Source organism: Lepidochelys kempii, chromosome 2 (genome assembly GCF_965140285.1).
Source record: "Lepidochelys kempii isolate rLepKem1 chromosome 2, rLepKem1.hap1, whole genome shotgun sequence".
Classification (NCBI taxonomy): Eukaryota; Metazoa; Chordata; order Testudines; family Cheloniidae; genus Lepidochelys; species Lepidochelys kempii.
The window spans coordinates 267,919,675-267,938,800 of NC_136381.1; the positions used below are offsets into that span (position 1 = coordinate 267,919,675).

The window sequence follows — 19,126 nt, forward strand, 5'->3', positions numbered from 1 at the left end:
AAGTAATACTGAACTGGGGTGGGGTCCTGACTGAAAGGAATCCAGCCAGACTGCTGTAAGCACATGGTGAGAGAAACCTTTGCTTTGAATTCATTTAGCTTGTTAAGTTAGATGTTCGTTTGTGTTTTACTTTTCATTTCTTTGTAACCAATTCTGACTTTTATGCCTCATTACTCAAAATCTATCTTTCTGTTGTTAATAAACTTGTTTTATTGTTTTATCTAAATCAGTGTGTTTGGACTGACGTGTTTGGGAAACTCCATTTGAGACAATAAGATTTGTACATATGATTTTCTATCAATGAAATGACGGCCGTCGTATGAGCTTGTATTGTCCATGAGGGTGCTAGGCAGTATAAGATGCACATTCCTGAGGGAAAGTCTGGGACTGGGAGTTTGGGGGTGTCACCCTGCAATGTAGCGCATAAGTGGCTGACTATAGCACTCATACACTATAATTGGGAGTGATTTACATGCTGACAGCCATGTGTGAGCAGACTAGGAGTGGTTGCTCTCACAGCGAAGCAGTGTAAGAGGCACCCCAGACTGGGGAATTGAGGGGACACAGCTGTCTGTCCATCAGATTGGGCCCGGGGTAATATCACAGTTAACAAGTATGGTTATACCTGTAATAAGCAATAATTGTTTTCATGTTCAATGCAATTTATAATCAATTGTTAAATGTACCTTCACAGCAAGTGATCCTAGTAAACTTCATAATTCAGAAGAGAGAGCAAATTAGTAGACAGGGAATATAAGAATTGCCAGACCGGCCCAGAGCAGCAGTTTATCTTTTACATTATCCAGTCTCCAGCAGTATACAAGATAAGATGCAATGGCAGACTCAAGAATCCCTGTAACAGACAGCCACAGAATAATGTGCCTATTGGGGAAATTCCTATGTAATCTCTTCAATTAGTAATAAATAACCAAATGAATTCAGAGTATGACAAAATTACCAAACTTGAAAATGCAAAAAAAGTTAAGTTATGGTACCCCTCTCCCACCTCAAGGGAGACCATAATCATTTTGCTTTACTATTTGGACATAGTAGCAGCAGGAACCATACAGAAGTACTCACCATAAAAGAGATCACACATGAATAGTTAACTCATAACATTCTACAGTATTTGCAAAATCTATACACATTTTTCCTATTGCCAAATTCAATTTTGTGTCTGATAAGTGATGACATAATGCAAGACTACAGTATATTTTAATTGCCACACCAACACAGCTAATGTCTGCTGAAACACCTAAACCCAGAAGCTGATCTGCAGGTTACTGGACACATGTATTTGGTTTCTCAGCATCCTGCAGGTTCCACACACATTTTTCACATCAGAAAATTTGTTCAGAACAAATCACCAAACCTAAGAATACGTGCTAAGCACACAAGCATTCTGATCTTCAGATGAGCTGTAGATTCAAACCTGAACAGTGAATTCACAAATCTGAAATTAGGTTGGAGGGAAAGCAAATAAGCCAGAGTTAAACCAAACACTGTTAACGCAGATATACAAGTTTACAAATCCAGCCATTCACCAATGCAAGCTACTAAGAGGGTTACCACAGGACAAACATGTAATCTCCAGTGTGAAACTTGATCCTACTGTCCTGTGTACTGTGATGAATCCTCATGGCTAAAAAAAATGCACTTTACCCAAAGGATGAGTAAAACTCCAGCAATTCATCCCTCAAAGCACAAGCAGAATCAAAGTATTACAATCTATCAGGCAGGACATTTCCAAAATGCTGGTATCCTAAGAAAGACTATTGGACAAAATGAATACAGGAATAAAAAGATATAGGTTTAATGCAAAAATTATAGGTTTTGTTTTAATTCTCAGCACAGAGAAGATCATATTCTGAACAAATAATCGTATCAGATGAAATATCTGAAGGTATCCAAAAGTCAGAGTATACTTTCACAAAAAGAAAAGGAGTACTTGTGGCACCTCAGAGACTAACCAATTTATTTGAGTATAAGCTTTCGTGAGCTACAGCTCACTTCATCGGATGCATACTGTGGAAAGTACAGAAGATCTTTTTATACACACAAAGCATGAAAAAATGGGTGTTTACCACTACAAAAGGTTTTCTCTCCCCCCACCCCACTCTCCTGCTGGTAATAGCTTATCTAAAGTGATCACTCTCCTTACACTTTCATTAATTATTCATTTTTCAAGTTTAGAAAGCAGCTTAGGTTACCTGCATCATACTGCAATGTCATACATTGTTTCATCTGGTGAATGAATATATCAGCAACAAACATTGTGCTGTAATGATGCATGGAATTTTATTATAATGCCTTTAAATTAAAAATTCTGCATGTGTTTTTAACCAATGATACAGAAATCTCTATTTCCTGATCATGTTGAATGGCTGGAAACATCTTAGAGTAATGCTGTGAGTACTATGAAACTGATTTAAGTTTCTCAAGCTGCTTTCTGCCCACCTCAGCAGGAACATGAATGCTCAGCTCAAAAGCACCAATTGCTGCTGTTATCAAATGTTTCCTAAGAAGCATAAAACCCATCCTTTTTGCTTACTGCTCCTTTTAACATCCCAAATTCCCATTTCAGAGATTTATCAGAGAAGGTTTTTTTAAAGCAATATCAAGGAAAACATTATGAAGAGTAAGTTACAATCAAAGTAATAATTTTAGAGCCATGCATCAATAGTTACCAGATACCATCCTTAAAATTGTACCCACTTTTACAAGAGGTGTTCCCATGAAGATCAAACAACCTATTTGATCTGCTGCTGGATATATAATTTCAACTTGAAAAAATCCACTTGTGCCCCTGGTGAGTAAGAGAGCCTAAGTCCATTTCTAACCAAATTAAACTTTCCTTTTAAAAATTGAAATTTCTAGATGGTTTGACTGAAGAGATAACTTTCAAAATGTGATCGTCTTCTTGTCCGTCTTCCCAAGTCTGCAGAGACAGAGCTTCAGGGCCTCTGCTGCTACTGGCAGCTTTCCTAAACTACAGCAAAGTGAAGACAAGACTATGGTTGCTTTCACCGTTGCTAATCAGAAAGCTCTAGGCAGAAGTGAAACAGACAAGAAACAACTGTTTGCAGTGTTGTTATAGCCATGTTGGTCCCAGGATATTAGAGACACAAGATAGGAGAGGTAATATATTTTACTGGACCAACTTCTGTTGGTGAGAGAAACAAGCTTTCGAGCTACAAAGAGAACCTGAAGAAGAGCTCTGTATAGCTCGAAAGATGGTCTCTTTCACCAACAGAAGTTGGTCCAAAAGGTGTGCCTCATCCACTTTGATTATAATTTATAACGGTTTTACTTTAATTTCCCTAATACCAACGAATACTGAAGCAATTATCTGAGAAGGATCACCCAAAAAAGACTGGGGGGAGGTGGGAAGGGGACAAGAGAATATTGGAGTTCACAGTCTACAAAGCAGACAGAAGGTTATGGGGTGGGTAGTGTATTCGCGATTCCTACATACACACAAGATGTTCTGGGAAGGGATCAGAGAGGCAGACATAAAAGCCCTGACTGCACTAGGGAACTTTTGCTAAATTTTATCAGTTCATAGAACAATTTCAGTTCCACCAGTGTTCATCACATTAGGAGACCTAGTATAGACAGACTACTAGCTACAGGAGTTTTAAATACCATAATAAACATACCTGCTAAGAGCAGGGTTCGTTACCAGCATTTTAAATGCCATAAACTGACAGCTGCCCAGCTACTGTAGTGCTCCCAACAGTGCTAACACCAGTGGAGCAGAGATGGTGTTAACAATGGTAACATTTCACAAGATTTTTCTGCTACAAACATGGCTAAAAAAATTCTTCCTTCCAGAAGCCAGGAGTGTGTGTGTGGAGCAGGGATTCAAAGTAGACTCCTAATAGCAAGAGGTTGAAGAAAGATAGCACTATGTAGGGCACAGGTGGGCAAACTATGGCCCACAGGCAGATAGCCACCCACTGGCGCCTCAGGCCCCACATTCCTGGAAGCAGCCAGCACCACATCCCTGTGGCCTGGGGGGCAGGGGGGCGGCACACAGCAGAGGGCTCGCATGCTACCCTTGCCTACAGGTACAGCCCCCCGCAGCTCCTATTTCCGGGAATGGGAAACCACGGCCAATGGGAGCTTCGGGGGAGGTACCCACAGGGGAGGGCAGCGTGCTGAGCCCTCTCCCTACCCCCACTCCAGGGGCCACAGGGACGTGGTACCAGCCGCTTCTGGAAGTAGTGCAGGGCCAAGGCAGGCAGGGAGCTGCACACTGCTGCCACCCCAGAGCCACTCAAGGTAAGTAGTGCCAGGCCGGAGCTGGCACCCTGAACCCCTCCTGCATCCCAACCCCCTGGCCTGATCCCTCTGCCGCACTCTGCACCCCAACCCCCTGCCCTGAGCCCCCTCATGCTCCCCTTACCCCTCCTGCACCCCAACCCCCTGCCCTAAGCCCCCTGCCACACCCCAACCTCCTGCTGCACTCCAACCCCCTGCCCTAAGCCCCCAGACTCCTCCCACACTCCTCCCTGTACCCCTGCCCTGAGCCCCCCCACACTCCGCACTCCCTCCTGCACCCCAACCCCCTGCCCTGAGCCCCCTCGTACACCCCACGACCTAACCCTTTGCCCTGAGCTCCTTCCTGCACACCGCACCCCTGCCCACACCCCAACCCCCTGCCCCAGTCCTACATTCATGGCCCTGCATGCAATTTCCCCACCCAGATGTGGCCCCTGGGCCAAAAAGTTTGCCCACCCCTGATCTAGGGACTTCAGGGACACCATCTCCTAGGGGATTGGTCTTTTCACTGAGGCACTGCCTTTCAATCTCACTGGAATTCTGCCACTTCATCCTTGGTTAGTAACATTAGTCCTTCAGCTAGGACTTCTGGTAATTTTTTCAAGTGTTAATGCTTTGCACTTCTATTATTTATTTATTTATAGCATTTAAATGCGTTATTCTCCTTGAAGATGCACAGAGCCATGTTACCTATACTGAAGGGCTTACAATCTCATAGCAGACATGGCACAACAAGTGAAAAGTACAAATAGATGGGGAAACGGAGGATACATGCACATGATGTCTTCTTCCAGAGGATTTAAAGTATTTCATAAACATCAATTAAGCTACATACAGATGCTCTAACCCCCTCAATTTAAAGTTCAAAATTCAGCAGAGAAAAAAGCAAAAGCTAAACATGCTCAGAAAGTACATCCCCAGCACTGGAGGATTTCCACCAATAGGAATGGACTGATATCTGGTATTTTAGCACTTCAGGAGTCATAATTCAAGTGTTTGTAAACATGCTTTGAAATTCATCTGATAAAAGATTCCAGTTTAAAGTAAGTGTCAACACCCTAACTTCAGCTGAAAGCTACTTTCCAGGATAAGGTAGCGCGAATGCAATTTCACAAAAGAAACAGTGACTCACTCCCAGACAAAAATGTTGGAAATATATGACCTAATCATATTCAGAAATAAATCTGCTTTTCAAAAAAAAAAAAAAAAAAGGCAACTTAGACAACAACATACATCATGTATCTTAATCAATTTATGAAAAGGGGTAGCTTTTGGACTAAGAAAGCTGCAAAATAACAGCTATGAGCTTAAATTTCAGTTCCAATTAGTCCTTGCCAAAACATAATTAGCCTGTCTGGCTGCATGTAGTTCAGTCAGCCTCAGTTTCAGTTGAAAGCTAGGCATCTTCCTGTAGGACTACAGCTACATGTGATCCAGCCCCCTCAGGCCATTTTAGCCCTGCCCGTTGAGTCAGTGCCAGCAGTGATCTGACAGAGGGAAACAGATGCCATTTCACCACGTGCAGTCTGAAGGATGCATGGGGGCATTCAAATTAAAATGTCAGTATTTGCTAGTGATGAAATATTCAAAGTATTGGCACTTGGCTGACTAGCAAGATCAGCCTACTGCATGCTCAAGTGGATTCCTGACAGCGTTGCTAAGGATGCTCTAGCCACACAAAGAAAAGGAGTACTTGTGGCACCTTAGAGACTAACCAATCTATTTGAGCATAAGCTTCCATGAGCTTATGCTCAAATAAATTTGTTAGTCTCTAAGGTGCCACAAGTACTCCTTTTCTTTTATCCACACAAAGCTAGTTTTAAAAACTGACGTTAAGACTGGCTGCAAGCAACCTGCCATAGAAGTTGTCTACTGTGATCATTCTATTTTTTTTTTTTAAATAATGACTGAAATAAGTGCCTGTCTATATGGGACACCAACCTAATGAACTAGGACTACCAGTTGTATGTGGAGATAATCATGACAAGATATAGGGGATACAGACACTTGATCCCGGTCTTGATCCTGCACAGTACAGGCACTGCATGTTCCACACATGATATAGTCACAAGGTGAAAAGGGATGAACAGTTCAAGAATGGCAGGTAAGCCAGATTCCACACTGCTGCCTGGCCAGCAAGCACTCTTGCACAGCAGCAGAAAGCTTAAAGGAGGTGGGGGAGGGGGGGATATGGACTTAATCTCCTCATTAGCATGATCAGAATTATACTTAAGACCATACTAGGACATTCCCGTTTTCTAAGCAAGCTCTACTCCTTTTGTACCCCGTGTACTTGCAAGTATAAGAATAAGCATACATGAGGCTTGACACATGCCACCCAGTGCAGAGAACTACGCCTAGTACTTAACCTTATTTGTACCCACACAGAACCCTGCATGCACAGCAGTACAAACACAGTGGGCTTGAAAAAAAAAATCATTTATTTGCCCAGGTGAGAGAAGGTGGCAGATACTAGGACTATTCAATGACACCAGCCATTTCCGCAGAATTTATATTTCCATTTTAAAAAAAAAAAACACCAAAATATTTAGTCCACATGGTTGCAAACAACCTTCCAAATGTTACTCCTAGGGAAACAGAGTCAAAAAATTAAAATTTCTGCACACAGTATTTTAAAATTCAGCAAAATTCTGCTCTGGCTGTCAGCCCCACTGCGTGCAGGGCTGAAATTTGTGATTTCCACCAAAATGCTTCCTTTTGGTGGAAATCACAAATTCTGCATGAAAAAATAAAATTCTGCATGGAACATTAATTCTGCATTGTGCAGAGGTGCAGAATTTCCCCACCAGTAAAACGTGAGCTAATGAAGCATGTGCCATCTTTCAAACTATGCAGATAGCTTCAGTGCCTCTGCTGATGCTCAGACTAGTCATTCTTCCAATCAGCAGCTAAGTGGTACTAACAAGGCTAGTCAAGTTTTACTACTACTAGTAAGAACCCTATGGACAGCAATAAAATTGATAAAGAATGTCAGTTTTACTCTGCTGTTCCTTAGGAAAGCTCCGCTAACATCAGTGCCAGATACTAGGACTATTCAATGGGAATGAGACTCAAAGAAGAAACTTAGGGGTTTAGAATAGGCTTAGGACTCAGGGAGAGGGAAAAGGAAAGCCTTCTCCTTTCCAGTCATGTAGCACAATAGGGAATTGAACTTTTCAGTAACCCAACTAGAGGGAGCATGATACAAAAGATGGACCTGACCTATTGATCAGAATATAGCATGGGGAGAGGAGGTTGTAGAACAAAAGAAGGAGTTACTGAGCTTTACTTGTGGAACCCTCATTCGTCTTTAGTCTAGCTAGTGGATTAACCCACTGGATATCATGTAAAAAGAAAAGGCACCTTAGAGACTAATCAATTTATTTGAGCATAAGCTTTCGTGAGCTACAGCTCACTTCATCGGATGCATACTATGGAAACTGCAGAAGACATTATATACACAGAGACCATGAAACAATACCGCCTCCCACCCCGCTCTCCTGCTGCTAATAGCTTATCCAAAGTGATCACTCTCCTTACAATGAGTATGATAATCAAGGTGAGCCATTTCCAGCACAAATCCAGGTTTTCTCACCCCCCACCCCCACCCCCCAAAACACACACACATAAACTCACTCTCCTGCTGGTAATAGCTTATCCAAAGTGACCACTCTCCCTACAATGTGTATGATAATCAAGGTGGGCCATTTCCAGCATAAATCCAAGTTTAACCAGAACGTCGGGGGGGAGGGTACTCCTCGTTGTTTCTCCATAAGCAGTTTACTGTGCTATTGTTGGCCAAAATACATTATTCACACTGCTGCAGAATTAATATTTGCAGAACATCCAGGAATTGATTTCACTGACCTTTTCTTCCCACTGAGGAATTCTTTTGTACATGGACACCACTATGTATCAGGGCATGGCACAGGCTTCTAAACTGTGGAAGACTGAAGATATTTTGAACAATGGGAACACAGCCTTCAGGCTTTGTCTATTACAATAAACTACCTATAAAAACTACTCAAACTGACTGTCCTCCATTCAACATAGCTATTGGTGAGCACATGCACCCTTTAAAATCCTGTTGTCAATGCCCACAGCCACCAGGTGGCAAGACATTACTCTTCTCTTCCTCTGAGGCCTTCCTATTTCAAATGCAATTTTTGCTGGGTCTTGAGCTAACATCACCACCATGATGCTGTGCTGCCATCTCACCCACACAGTCCAAGTACCCTGCACTTTCATCATCTATTGCTGAAGGTTAATTAAGTTATACTTCAAACAAGAATGTCAGCTCAAGACCACTAGCACAGGCACCCAGGAGGGAGTAAACCCCAGAACATTAATACACATGATCTTTTGATAAGTAAAACAAATTAAAATATTCCCATCTACACATGCGATTCTCAAGAGTAGGATGTGTGACAATCCCAGTTGTCAAAGGAAAAAAATTAGACTTTGTTCCACTCTAAGCTTGAAGTAGCACAATAAATTTTAATGGTCTTTCCAATAAGACCATAAAAGCCAAACTAATGCACAAACATACCATAAGTAACCACTACTTTCATTTTAATTATACATGATTAAATGTATCCTGACAGATTTACAAAGCCCTGGCTGGGATGATTTAATTGGGGATTGGTCCTGCTTTGAGCAGGGGGTTGGACTAGATGACCTCCTGAGGTCCCTTCCAACCCGGATATTCTATGATTCTATTCACTGTCTGACCAGTGGTTTCCCTTAGTCATAAGTCTGGCATATTCCATCAGAATATGGAAACCTGTACAACAACATGTATGTAAATACGGAGGGTTCAGTGCTAGAACTGCATTTACCAGCCAAGGTTACTGGTAAAGGATTTATTGCATATGAAACGAGCTCAAGAATAGCACAACAGAGTGACAGTCAACAGTCACTTTTTCTTACTAGTACTAATGAGCCTAAATTAAAACTCTGGACTTAAATCTCACAGAAACCCAGATCTGATTTTGTGGCTCAGGTCCATCTACTTCTGGAGATGGAGGTAACCACTAGGATATCACAGGGGTTGGAACCTCAAATATAATTATAACTTTGTTCAATAAAATTAAGGCTGTGTCAGCACTTTTCTTACAAACCCCAGAAAGAATATATAACTCATCTGTTTAAACTGAGAATTTGCCAGCCTGAAACCATTTTAAGAAAGGATACAGATTAAGATTCATATTTTTAAAGAATGCGTCCATATTTGAGTTACTGGCAGTCTCTCAGATTATCAACTGACATTTTTAAAATGTACGCTGTTAACTTTTTGCGGCTGCATTCAGCTTGCTCAATTAAAATAACATTGTTCCTTTAAAAATAAAGTATTTCCACTGAAGTGTGCTTGGTTTTAATTTCATAAAATTTTTCAGCTGATCAGTCTGGCTTTTTTTTTTTTTTTTTTTTTTTAAATAAAACCTTCATTAACAAAACCAACGCTTAAATTGACCTAATGGTGTCCCTAAAACCAGAGGGCAAATGGTTGTTTTCTTCAAAACAATGTTAAAACTGAACTATTTGGCTCTCTTATAAAATGGTTACATATATGGAATGCATTTAACATGCATATAAACCAAAACTAATTGCAAAATTTCATTTGACAGTTTAGAACTATAGGAAAGTAAGCCATGATAGTCCCACCTACTGGCCTCTCTCCTTTACCAATCGTATGTCCACAATGAACATTTGCACCGGCAGAGATGAAATAGCCACAAAGATGCATTTATCGACAACAAAACACACACTGAAGTCATACAGGTTTCAGAGTAACAGCCATGTTAGTCTGTATTCGCAAAAAGAAAAGGAGTACTTGTGGCACCTTAGAGACTAACCAATTTAAATGAGCATAAGCTTTCGTGAGCTACAGCTCACTTCATCGGATGCAGTAAGCTGTAGCTCATGAAAGCTTATGCTCAAATAAATTGGTTAGTCTCTATGAAGTCATACAGTTCCCTGTTTCCAACAACCAAATGATATAGTCCATTAAAATAGGTCTTCAGGTAGCACACTGGACTTCCATGCAATAAGGGGCACATCCTGAGATGGTGAGCATCTGCAAATCCCAAGGAGGAGTTGTGGTGTTCGGCACTCCTTGGAATCAAACTCTGCACCAGTCTGCATGTGGCAAGTCAATGATCTGAACCAATTACTATTAGCATTAAGACAGGTTTCAGAGTGGTAGCCGTGTTAGTCTGTGTCAGCAAAAACAACGAGGAGTCCTTGTGGCACCTTAGAGACTAACAAATTTATTTGGGCATCAGCTTTTGTGGGCTAGAACCCATGCAACTGATGAAGTGGGTTCTAGCCCATGAAAGCTAATGCCCAATAAATTTGTTAGTCTCTAAGGTCCCAGAAGTACTCCTTGTTGTATTAGTGTTAAGGAATTAATCAGGTAAAGTCAGATTTTAAAGCTTCAAAGAGTAGCTTAATCAGCATCATATAAATATGTAAACTTAAAAATTCTTTCTATTTTTCCTTGAAGACCAAAGTGACTGAATCCTTCTCTAATGCAGTTAGAGGGGAGGAAAGCCACACCAATGGGAAGACTGTTGTCAGGGTGAGCATTGACTATCCTGACCTTCATCTGTCTGGGCCATTATAGCTTCCAGTCACTGAAACTTCTTTGAATTTGGTATTTCCACTGAAGTCACTTTAGTAGATACATATTAAACAAGAGATTTAAGTGATAATATCAAATTTCCTTCTGCTTTTGAGGTAATAAATCAGATTCAAAACTATCCTGCCTTTGGGCTCATCATTTATCACAAGGATTATTTCCAAGGAAAACAAAGGCGCAATGTATTATAATAGCAATAATATCAAGTTTAATGAAGCTGATTTAAACTGAAAAACCCATCTGCCCTGATCTGAGTGGACCACAGAGCCAGGGATCCTTCATTGTGTCTCTAGACATGTGGGTAATTGAGACCCTCCAGAATGGTCAGAAAGTTCTCATTTATATTTTCTAAAACGATTCAAGTAATTTTACCACAAAAAAGTGATTGGAACCCTACATTCTGATTGACCAAGTAGCCACTGGTATTATGACTGGCAGCATTACTAAAATTTGAGACTTTGCAATGAGCAATAATAAATTATAATTGAAAGGGATCTGGATTTTGCAAGCAAGAGAAAACTACTCTGCAAAGTAAATCAGAATAAGATGGTAATATACCAAAATGTTACCCCAGCATACAGTAAGTAGAACATTCAAGCCATAATCAACAGGAAAGGAATTTAACAGTTGTAAAATCCTTCAAGCCATCAGCACAGTACTCAGCTGCAGTTTGAAAACAAAAAGGGACACTAAGAATGTGTCTACACAGCAATTAAAAACCCACAGCTGGTCCATGTTGAGCTCAAGCTGTAAAATGGCGGTGGAGACATTCAGGCTGGAGCCCAAGCTCTGGTACTCCATGGGCGGGGGCGGCAGCGGAGGGGGGAGGGGGGGGTCCTAGAGCCAGGGCTCCAGCCTAAACCCGAACACCTACACCTCGATTTTACAGCCCTCCAGCCTGAATCAGCTGGCACAGACCAGCCATAGGTGTTTAACTGCAGTGTAGACATACCCTAAGGCTGCATCAGACAAGGTTACCTGCTGGTCACTGCAAGAACAAGGTGTGAGGGAGGGAGGGAGAGAGAGGTCACTAATCCCCCCCAAAGTTAAGTCTTAAAGGAAAAACAAGTGGTTTTCAACACTGAATATTTAAACAGTATCTCACTGAAAACACACTGCTTAGATCTTTAGACACTGTGTTCAGTATTAGCCTCCTTTTCACAGGAAGAATATAATTGTCCAGAATGTGCAATACAGGTATCCAGGAGGATTCCATGTTTAAAAATTTCTCACGAAGAAAAGTACAACAAAGTGAACTTGCTCTTCCTGGAAAAGATGACCAAGGTGTTCTCCTAATAGGACAGGGGTGTGCAAACTTCGGCCCCTCGGGTCAGATCCAACCCCTCAGGGCTTTGAATCTGGCCTGCAGGATTGCCACCCCCATGGCACCACAGGCCCCGCACCGCTCCCGGAAGTGGCCAGCACCATGTCCCTGTGGCCCAGGGGGTGAGGCAGAGGACTCCGCATGTTGTCCCCACCTGTGGGTTCCACACCCAAAGCTCCCATTGGCCGCGGCTCCCCATTCCCTGCCAATGGGAACTGCAGGGGGCAGTGCCTGCAGGCAAGGGCAGCACACAGAGCCCTCTGCTTCCTCCCCTAACCCCGGGACATGGTGCTGGCCATTTCCAAGAGTGGCGCTGCTGCCACCCCAGAGCCGCTCCAGGTAAGTGGCGCCAGGCCGGAGCCAGCACCGTGAACCTCTCCTGCACCCCAACCCCCTGCCACACTCCATACCCCCTCCTGCACCCCAACCCAGCTGGCTAACCTAGTGAGAAGGGCTTCCACCGGGGGAAGGAGACCAAAGCCCTGAGGTAAGTGGGCAAGCGGGATACCGGGAGGAAGCACAGGCACGAATGTCTGTGAGGGGAGGGCTCCTACCTCATACTGAGAATGAGGGCGATCAGCAGGTTCTCTCAAGTGCCTATATACAAACGCACAAAGTCTTGGAAACAAGCAGGGAGAACTGGAGGTCCTGGTGATGTCAAGGAATTATGACGTGATTGGAATAACAGAGACTTGGTGGGATAACTCGCATAACTGGAGTACTGTCATGGATGGTTATAAACTGTTCAGGAAGGACAGGCAGGGCAGAAAAGGTGGGGGAGTAGCACTGAATATAAGGGAGCAGCATGACTGCTCAGAGCTCCGGTATGAAACCGCAGAAAAACCTGAGTGTCTCTGGATTAAGTTTAGAAGTGTGAGCAACAAGAGTGATGTAGTGGTGGGAGTCTGCTATAGATCACCGGACCAGGGGAATGAGGTAGATGAGGCTTTCTTCCGACAACTCGCAGAAGCTACTAGATCGCACGCCCTGGTTCTCATGGGCGACTTCAATCACTGGGAGAGCACTACAGCGGTGCACAGATAACCCAGGAAGTTTTTGGAAAATGTAGGGGACAATTTCCTGGTGCAAGTGCTGGAGGAGCCAACTAGGAGTGGAGCTTTTCTTGACCTGCTGCTCACAAACTGTGAAGAATTAGTAAGGGAAGCAAAAGTGGATGGGAATCTGGGAGGCAGTGACCATAAGCTGGTCGAGTTCAGGATCCTGACACAGGGAAGAAAGGTAAGCAGCAGAATACGGACCCTGGACTTCAGGAAAGCAGACTTCGACTCCCTCAGGGAACGGATGGGTAGGATCCCCTGGGGGAATAACATGAATGGGAAAGGAGTCCAGGAGAGCTGGCTGTATTTCAAGGAATCCCTATTGAAGTTACAGGGACAAACCATCCCGATATGTCGAAAGAATAGTAAATATGGCAGGCGACCAGCTTGACTTAACGGTGAAATCCTTGCGGATCTTAAACATAAAAAAGAAGCTTACAAGAAGTGGAAGATTGGACAAATGACCAGGGAAGAGTATAAAAATATTGCTCGGGCATGTAGGAATGAAATCAGGAGGGCCAAATCACACCTGGAGTTGCAGCTAGCAAGAGATGTTAAGAGTAACAAGAAAGGTTTCTTCAGGTATATTGGCAACAAGAAGAAAGCCAAGGAAAGTGTGGGCCCCTTACTGAATGAGGGAGGCAACCTAGTGACAGAGGATGTGGAAAAAGCTAATGTACTCAATGCTTTTTTTGCCTCTGTCTTCACGAAGAAGGTCAGCTCCCAGACTGCTACGCTGGGCAACACAGCATGGGGAGTAAGTGGCCAGCCCTCTGTGGAGAAAGAGGTGGTTAGGGACTATTTAGAAAAGCTGGGCGTGCACAAGTCCATGGGGCCGCATGCGTTGCATCCGAGAGTGCTAAAGGAATTGGTGGCTGTGATTGCAGAGCCATTGGCCATTATCTTTGAAAACTCATGGCGAACGGGGGAAGTCCCGGATGACTGGAAAAAGGCTAATGTAGTGCCCATCTTTAAAAAAGGGAAGAAGGAGGATCCTGGGAACTACAGGCCAGTCAGCCTCACCTCAGTCCCCGGAAAAATCATGGAGCAGGTCCTCAAAGAATCAATCCTGAAGCACTTACATGAGAGGAAAGTGATCAGGAACAGTCAGCATGGATTCACCAAGAGAAGGTCATGCCTGACTAATCTAATCGCCTTCTATGATGAGATTACTGGTTCTGTGGATGAAGGGAAAGCAGTGGATGTATTGTTTCTTGACTTTAGCAAAGCTTTTGACACGGTCTCCCACAGTATTCTTGTCAGCAAGTTAAAGAAGTATGGGCTGGATGAATGCACTATAAGGTGGGCAGAAAGTTGGCTAGATTGTCAGGCTCAACGGGTAGTGATCAATGGCTCCATGTCTAGTCGGCAGCCGGTGTCAAGTGGAGTGCACCAGGGGTCGGTCCTGGGGCCGGTTTTGTTCAATATCTTCACAAATGATCTGGAGGATGGTGTGGATTGCACTCTCAGCAAATTTGCAGATGATACTAAACTAGGAGGAGTGGTAGATACGCTGGAGGGGAGGGATAGGATACAGAGGGACCTAGACAAATTGGAGGATTGGGCCAAAAGAAATCTGATGAGGTTCAATAAGGATAAGTGCAGGGTCCTGCACTTAGGACGGAAGAACCCAATGCACCGCTACAGATTAGGGACCGAATGGCTAGGCAGCAGTTCTGCGGAAAAGGACCTAGGGGTGACAGTGGACGAGAAGCTGGATATGAGTCAGTAGTGTGCCCTTATTGCCAAGAAGGCCAATGGCATTTTGGGATGTATAAGTAGGGGCATAGCGAGCAGATCGAGGGACGTGATCGTTCCCCTCTATTCGACATTGGTGAGGCCTCATCTGGAGTACTGTGTCCAGTTTTGGGCCCCACACTACAAGAAGGATGTGGATAAATTGGAGAGAGTCCAGCGAAGGGCAACAAAAATTATTAGGGGTCTGGAACACATGACTTATGAGGAGAGGCTGAGGGAACTGGGATTGTTTAGTCTGCAGAAGAGAAGAATGAGGGGGGATTTGATAGCTGCTTTCAACTACCTGAGAGGTGGTTCCAAAGAGGATGGTCTAGACTATTCTCAGTGGTAGAAGAGGACAGGACAAGGAGTAATGGTCTCAAGTTGCAGTGGGGGAGGTTTAGGGTTGGATATTAGGAAAAATTTTTCACTAGGAGGGTGGTGAAACACTGGAATGCGTTACCTAGGGAGGTGGTAGAATCTCCTTCCTTAGAAGTTTTTAAGGTCAGGCTTGACAAAGCCCTGGCTGGGATGATTTAATTGGGGATTGGTCCTGCTTTGAGCAGGGGGTTGGACTAGATGACCTCCTGAGGTCCCTTCCAACCCTGATATTCTATGAGTCTAACCCACTGCCACACCTCTCCTGCACCCCAACCCTGATGGGCTGCAATAATTGGCGTTTATTATTATTTATTACTGAGTGCCCTCCCACACCCAACCCCCTGCCCTGAGTCCCATCGCACCCCACTCCCCTCCTGCACTGCAACCCCACCTTGGGCCCCGTCGCACCCCTCCTTCACCGCAACCCCCTGCCCTGAGCTCTCTCCCACATGCCACACTGCCTCTTGCACCCCAACCCCCTGCCCAGAGCCCCTTCCTGCACCCCGCACTCCCTTCCACACCCCGCACTCCCTTCCACACCCCGCACTCCCTGCCCCAGCCCTACATTCATGGCCCTGCATGCAGTTTCCGCACCCAAATGTGGCCCTTGGGCCAAAAAGTTTGCCCACCCTGTAATAGGAGCTTAGACACCCATAAACAGAAATGGGGGGGAACCACTTCACCCCTTCCATAGACTCAGCTGGGAACGTCTCCCTTCCTGCACCCAGAGGATCATGGAAGAAATAATCAACCCTCTCAGGCACTCCAATTCTCCAACCAACTTCCGCTGGGCACCCCACCAAAGATAAAGTGAAATGAAGACTATTACAATGGTGATGGGGTTTAAAAGCTAAAGAAGGTTTATCAGGAAAGTTGGGCTAAAATATTAATTCAGCTTTAATAGGCTTAATCAGGGCATGGATTTGACAGAAAGAGACTGAACATTACAACAACAAAGCATACGGTCAGGATCAAGATACACTTAACGAGGAATACGTTTATTCAGAGTGGACTTTTCATATCCAACATCTCCATGGCACTTGTTTCTAAACTTACCAGTGACAGTACTATATAGTGTCATAGCAAACACTCATTTAATACTGAAAATATGACAACTGTTCCTTCTAAATCAATGTGCTCAGCTTGAAACTAGGCCTAATTTATATAAATAGCTTGGCGTTTGAATCTCTATGCTGATGACTGGGCAGTGTTACCGTATAGGCCTAGCGTCTGCTGTATCCACTCAGCTTACCACACCCATCTCATCAAGCTGCAAGCAAGCAGCAGCTCTGCAAATGCTTATCCTTGCTGTGTTACTGAATTACAGCACAAATATCCCCTGATGCAATGCCACAACCATCCTTGTAAAGTAGGGAAGGAGACCAGCCAGCCAGAATTGTAGCAAGGAAGCAGAGGGGAACCACATTACAAATAGCTTCAAGAGGACCAGATAAGAAGCCCTGACATGCAATACTGGCTAACAAATTTGTTAGTCTCTAAGGTGCCACAAGTACTCCTTTTCTTTTTGCGAATACAGAACAACATGGCTGCTACTCTGAAACATGCAATACTGTATTTGACCAAACACATATGTGTTTCTGTGAGTTTGAGCAGGGGCGGGGGAGAGAGGGGAGAGGAGTTCACGAAAATGCTGTTTCAAATAAAACTGCAGGAACAGCAAAGCTATCACTAGGAACATAGCCTCTTCCCTCCAATGCAACAAAACCTTTGCCAGAAGCTCCCACTTCCTCTGGGATGACCCAGACACAAATCCCCCACCTCTCTTGCTCAAGACAGATGCTGCAGGATGCTCCTCCTCCCACCCCCGCTTTGAATTTCCTGTCACTTTTATACGTGCCAATTATTGCAGCCCATCACACCCTTACTACAAAATATTGTTAATTACCACAAATTAAATTAACCCCCATAATGTTCCAGTTTGTTGCACTGAACAGGATTCTGCCACCTCACCAGCTTGTGATTTATAATTCAACTCCCATTCCCATAAAAGGCATAAAATGCCCCATATCCCTTAATTTGAAGAAAAATGAATTATTGGGGGTTGGGAGGGAGGGAGATTAAGGGGAAGTTTGGGTGTTCTGGTTGAGGGAGGGAAGGGATGAGATTCAGAGCTCTGAAGTGAGATTTTGGGAAGTTCTGGCTGGGGAAATTTTGAGTGTACTTATTCAAGTGTGCCCTTCCCCCAGTAGAAAACCCACTAATCCTATAGCAAGCAAAGGTTTGTGGTCCCAACTCTGTCCCTCTCTCTACCAGACCATCCCAGGGCTGACCGGAGGCCAGAGCCCCATATCACTAGGGGTCAGCTCATGCTGGGAAGTGGGGCAAAGGGTCTGATTAGGTCAGTGTAGCCCCCCAAGAAACCCCTAACAGACATTGATACGACAGCCACTGCCAGCAAAGAGAAAGCTGCCTAAGGGATAGAGCTAGGAAATGACTCAGGCTCCTGAGCAGGGAAAGAAAGAGGGGTGTCATACCCCATCCCGAGACGGTGGGGGGTAACCACTTCACCCCTTCCATAGACTCAGCTGGGAACGTCTCCCTTCCTACACCCCAGAGGCTCATGGAAGAAATAATCAACCCTCACAGCCACGCCAATTCTGCAACCAACTCCCGCTGGGCACCCCACCTCAGGGTCCCTCTGCCAGACTCACAGCTGCCCCCCCCCCCCACGCAGAGCCCTGCCCCGCCCCGCCCCGCCCGGAACCCCCCCCCCCGCCCTCACCGCTGCCCCCCTCACTCCCAGGGCCCCACCCGCACCGCTGCCCTCCCCCAGAAACCCCCCCCACCCTCACCGCTGCCCCCTCACTCCCAGGGCCCCACCCGCACCGCTGCCCTCCCCCAGGAACCCGCCCCGCCCTCACCGCTGCCCCCCTCGCTCCCAAGACCCCACCCCCAGGGCCCTGCCCCAAGAGCTTCCCTCCTCCCGGCGCCCCAGCAGCTCCTCTAGGGCCCTGCTCTCCCGTCCCCCTCACACCCCCACCGGACCCCCCCAAGAGCCGAGCCCTTCCCCTCCCCGGCGGGCCGCCGGGCCCACGCCTCCGCTCCTAGGGTCCCCCCCCCCCCCGCCCCGGGGACCCTCCCCGCTCGCGCCGTCGGAGCCCCACGGAGGCTCTTACCGACAGGGATGGCGGTTGCGAGCTGCTGGAGCCGCCTGATGAGTGTCACTCTCCCTGCGGGCCCGGCCGGGAGGGGGAGGGAGCGCGTAGCACTAAAGCACCCGCAAGTAGGCTGCCGCCGACTTCACGCTGAGTAACCTAGCCCGCTGACACAAAGGGCGGGCCTCTGCGCTCAGCCAATCCCTGCGCAGCGAGCTCGCGCTCAGCCAATCCTGGCGAGCGCGGGAGGCGGAGGGTGGGGCCGGCCGCGGGAGGAGCTGAGGCGGCGCTGGGACAACAGGGCAGCAAGCTGGGGTGAAGAGTAGCATGTGGGCGGTGGGGAGCGGACCTTGTCAGGAAGGCCATAGAGCTAGGCCCTGGAGAGAGATTTCAAGGGGGAGGGGTCTCAGGAGTCTAGAGGGCGTTGGCTAAGGGGAGAGGTCTGGGGAGAATGGGGTGATCTGGCTGGAGAGGCTGGGCTGCAATTAGGGTGACCAGATGTCCCGATTTTAGGGTCTTTTTCTTACATAGGCTCCTATTACCCCCCACCCCCGGCCTGATTTTTCACATTTGCTGTCTGGTCACC

General features: G+C 45.6%; 1 protein-coding gene across 8 annotated transcripts in view; it reads right to left on the bottom strand.

Annotated features, from left to right (window-relative positions):
• Positions 1-18,686, bottom strand: part of MAP4 (microtubule associated protein 4) — a 276,281-nt gene extending 257,595 nt beyond the window's left edge. For all 8 annotated transcript variants that reach the window (XM_073329155.2, XM_073329157.2, XM_073329156.2 and 5 more), the window contains exon 1: positions 18,562-18,686. The gene's annotated coding sequence lies outside the window, so the exon portion shown is untranslated. The remainder of the gene's footprint in view (positions 1-18,561) is intronic.
• Positions 18,687-19,126: the final 440 nt, after the last annotated feature.